Below are 5,168 nucleotides of genomic sequence, written 5' to 3'. Positions count from 1 at the left end.
TAACAAGACATAGCAAATGAAAGAAATGATCACATGGTCTCATGTAGGGTCTTGTAGAGGCATGAAGAGGCATCGCACAAATTGGACGTTGAGTATCAAATGCAACATCCAGTGCAAGATCATCAATGTACGAGTAATCAATCTTGTCCAGCTAACTATCCTTTTCTCTATATCTTGTGGAGCATCGCCATAAAATAGTCATTGCCTATCGTTTTCCTCCCTCGCAAGTCAAAATTTGAATCGAAACTTGCATTCAAAGAGGTGCTTCCATGGCAACCATGCTACCTTCTAGTGCAGCGTCATGACCCTGCACGTTGAATACCCGCTAAGAAATGCATTTGCAAAATCTTGCTCTTCTTACATCTGGCTCAAATTCTTTGCTTGTGCATGCATTTACCCTCATAGCTATGCTTTGTGCACCTTTCTACTAGGGGGTGTCATATAGCAGGCAAGGGGTGTCCAATGGTGGGGCCCGGGTTGCCCCTAAATGGAGAGAAGATGGTGAGCAATTTTTTATTTATATCTCCCTCTATTCTTAAATTTTGTCTCCTATCTTATCTCTCCTCTATCTACTATCTACTAAATTGTCTAGTTTGTTGTCCCAACCACATTGTCTCTCCATTGTCTTCTCTCCCCACTCTCTCTCTCACACTCTCTCCCAAGTGGATCATCATATAATTACAATGCTCCTAAAAATAATAATTACAACATTCAAAACATAATGTAAAGGCAACTTTGTCATTCCCCAAACTCCTCTCCCTATAAACCAACGACATCACTCTAACCCTTTCAATTGACAACACCTTCCTTCAACAGACCCTTGTAGTGCATATCTGGTTTTGATCACTCATTTGCTGCACTTGAGCAACACAAAAGCATACCTACATGGTCTGAGTTGATATGGACCTACTCATATCATTATAATGCTCCAAAAAAGCTCAAAATAACTACACCATTCAAACCACTCTATCATTGCAATGACATTGTTAACCACCCAAAAGAGGCCTATTGACTAGCTAACAAGATAGCCTAAGGATCTCCAAGATAAAGATGACTCTCATCAGCAAAGAAGAATAGGAGAGTAGCCTCCTAGAATCACATTTTAAGACCATTAGACAGAGACAGCATAGAGCATAGAGACCATTAGAGATCATCAAGAACAATGAAGAACAACATATTGTCTTATGCAAAGTTGGAGCTTATATATACAACAGCAAAAGTTTCCATTACGATATACCCCTCAAAGTCACAATGTGCTACAAGTCAAGAAACTCTAGGGGAAGGGTAGAGCATGTGTCTGGGGTGGATAGAGTGTGGAGAGCATAACTCTAAAGGTGCCTGGGCTATGAGCAGGGCCAAATACGACTACTGTTCCTAAGAACTTTAAGGTGCCATAAATGATTGAGTTGGTGGCTTGAACCATTGTGAGGGTGCTCGATCTTTTTTTGCCCTTTGCAATGCTTGTGTTTCCTACCCAATGAAAGCACCGGCACCCATGTTTGTAGTAGCAAGTAGGTCTTGCAATTCTACCAATTGTTCATGGGAGGCACCGCCAATCATTCTCAATGTTGATGCAATGCCGCAACATCTTCTTGCATGCCTTTGCCATGCTACAAGTCCATGCAAAGCATTCCAGCACAAGGTCCCCCCTCAGGGTGAAGGTAACTAGCAACCACCTACAAGTGATGAGACCTTTTAGAAGGATCCATTGCTACAATGAACACAATTTCTTAGAATTAAAATTTACGGCTTCTCACCCCTTGAAGTGACTAGGGGTCAGCACACTCTGATCACTACACATTGTGCAATTAGGAAACTTCGTGTGATGGTAGATCCACACTTGAAATCGATTTTCCTGTCGCTTACCTCATATCCAAGGTTTCATGTGTTTATCGGGCTACTACGGCTAGGTGGATGGTGCACAAAGACTCCTATGAGTAGCAGGGGCATGTACACCAGCACTCCAAGTTAGACATGATTGTTTGAAACCTTTGATAAGGCTAATTCTTATTACAGATCTTGTGGAGGTCAACAACATTATCTATATGAAAGTAATGTTGGTTGACCTCAATACTAATTATTCGATCTAGATTGCGATGGATTCTTGTGCACTCCACAATGTCCCATGTATGCATGAGGTTTTTTAGTGTCACAAAACTAGCATTGTCAATCAATGTTCATTTGCTCTAGTGACCAGACATTTCAAGTTGGCACAATGGGATAGCTTGGATCCATGAACAACAGAGTAGAAAAGTCTGCCAATACTAGTATGTAGCCCAACATTGTAAAAATGGAATTCATAGTGTTACCATGCATCTCTTGCCCAACAATAAATGTCGATAGTTCTAGAGCCCTCCTACAAAGTATATATCAAGATTCAAAGGTTAGTTCTTATTACCACACAACACTAGCAAACAATCCTTGTGCAAATTCATTTACCCAATTACTTGTAATTGGACCCGTCAAGAATCGTGTTCACCAAAGGACAATACTTTCATGGATGGATGTCCTAGAATCAAAATTTTAACAAAAGTGTAACAAAGAAAAATGCCCCCTCTTGATGGAGGACTCCTTTCTCATGTTGCACCGCACATGAGGGGATGAGTACAGTTCAAAAGACATATGTTGGGACCGAGGTTGGCAGCCGAGAACTAAGAGAGATGGAGACCAAAGGTGAAGGCAAGGAGCCTCAAAAAAAGTACCTTATCCAATCACCTACCTTATCCATTGCGTCCTAGCTAGTTGATCACATCGAGAAGTCCATTGCTAATGATGTCGGACTTGCCTCCTCAACAACTGTGCTACGTCAGCCTCCTTGTCAAGCCAATTGCTGACTTCAATTTGTTGATCATCGCGGCAAGACGTGTCGCCTACCTCCTCAACAACTGTGCCATGCTAGCTACTAATAATTGGCAAGCCAATCGCTAATGACATGTCACCTTCCTCCTCAACAATCATGTTAGCTTGTTGATCTTTGGCAAGTCGATTGCTAATGACATGTCACCCTCCTCCTCAACAACTATGCCATGTCGGCTTGTTGATGGATGGGCAAGCCGGCCATGAATGATGTGTTGCCTACCACATCAGCAGGTTGTTGAGATGATTGGCAAGCCAATTACACCAATTACAAGTGACATGTCCTTTACCACATCAGCTTGCCAATGATTGTCAAGTTGATTGCAGATGTCATGTTGCCTGATGCCCATGATGTGTAGCCTGCTATGCCGACTTACCAGTTTTCCATGCAGATGATATGTTGTCTGCCAAATCAGCTTGCATAAGTAATTCGATTGTCGAAGATGTGTTGCTTGATGTAGACCCGATGTAGAAGATGTATCATTTGCTAGATCAGCTTGCCGATGATCACTAAGCCGATTGCCGATGATGTGTTGCTCGCCTCCTCAACTTGCCGATGATCACATTTAAAATAATTCTCAAAACAAGCTTCTTAATAGAGATAAGTTAATAAATTTACTTCAAAGGAATCCAATATCATTATATTCTAATGATCAAAATTTGAACTTTTTAGAAAGTTTCTAGTGTTGCTTTACATTCAAGATGATTGTTTAGCTTTATATTCAAAATAAATATCTTATTTCTAAGGGTAGGGTGTACAGGAGCAACGGGGGGGAGGGCAGCAAGCAGGGCTCTCCTATGTCTTGCCTTTGAGAAACCACCTGTGAACTTTGGGGCACTATCTTGAGTAGGTCTACTAGGAGGTTGAAGAAGATCTCTCACTCAAGTGTTTGGGGACATCTTGAGGGGGCTACTTCCCTTGGGAAGGGGGATTTGGTGGAGGGATTGTACTCGTGGTGATGTCAGCACATGCGACGTCTGCGGTGTTTTGCAACCCTCTTGCCTAACTTCTTCCAACCCACCCTAGTAAGGTCTCCTTGGAAGGCTCCATGCAAGGGATCTGGGACTCCTATTGTTGCTTAGCCGGTCGTGCTAAGCCCTATCATTGTAGCTCTTGTGTTGTTGTATTTAGTGAGGCTACAAGAGGGGCCCCGACCTACTTCCCGAGGATAGGCCCTTGCAAGGTGTCCCATCTACCTGCAACGTAAGCATTGACCATGTCTTGAGGAAGATCTCCCTCATTTGTCAAAATCGAGGCCACTATAGTTGCCGAGGACTCTAACAACAATGACTGTGTGATGGAGGACAAGATGGGCCGATACTCCGTCGGGAGCCTTAGGAAGTGGAGTGTCACACTGAAAATCTTGGCACATGGTGCATCGTTTTGCATGTTTTAGTGCTAGTTACAACTAAAGCCTTATCACATGTATGCCAAAAGTTGAAGCTTTAGGCATTCTATGCAAAAAATATATTTGCCACGCCACAAGATACACATGTTGGTGTGTATTTTGCTACACATCGATGGGTCATCTATTTCACTTAACATGATACTCTACTTTATCTTCCTTACCTATTCTATGATACCATTGAATCCTTGTGTGCCTACTTGTTGGGAGATTCGATTAATAAAAAGCGATTGGTAGTTCTTGCTACCACATATTGTTCTACAAACACATTGCAATATTAGATTGAATTGCATGTGCTATAGTCCATTTCACATTGTGCGTCGCTTTCATGCCACAAGTTGATCTACCCACCTAGCCCTTCTTTACCACGTCCATTCCCACGATGGGCTAGCCCATCATATATACTGCCTTCCTAGGCATATAAGTGCATAGCCATCCTCGCTTCATGCCAGCTTAGTTTCCAGATACGAGGGTCGTGTAGAGCGTCTAGCCACTCACCGTTTTGCCTCTTAGCACTGTAATGTCGGAGTGGAGAGAGCTTTTCTCCGTCTCTAACAGGGTAAAGGAATGCCACTATGTGGCGGTGTTATTTTTTGGATTTGACGTGGGAACAAGTTGGGTGAGCATTGGCATATTTGGGCATATTTACCATCGTATGGTACTGCGGGGATGTGTTGCGAGAACACACTCTTATGAACTCAAGACTGGGAAAGTCGTGCCATGGCACGTTTCGATTGAGAACTCGCCGACAAATGGCTTTGGAGACATTTCTTAGAAAGTAGGATCTCATCAATCCAAGGGATTGGAAAGAGATTCTTGATAGTCATTTTGTTTAGTGCTTAGTGCCCTCTAGTCCACAAGTGCCCTCTGAGTAATGGAGAACAAAGAAGGTGTAAAGAATAAATC

This window comes from Dipteris shenzhenensis, chromosome 11, assembly GCF_047967505.1.
Source record: "Dipteris shenzhenensis isolate YYH24624 ecotype China chromosome 11, Dip_SZ_1.0, whole genome shotgun sequence".
NCBI lineage: Eukaryota > Viridiplantae > Streptophyta > Polypodiopsida > Gleicheniales > Dipteridaceae > Dipteris > Dipteris shenzhenensis.
The sequence above is the reverse complement of the archived record's forward strand: the minus strand, read 5'-3'. Positions refer to the sequence as shown.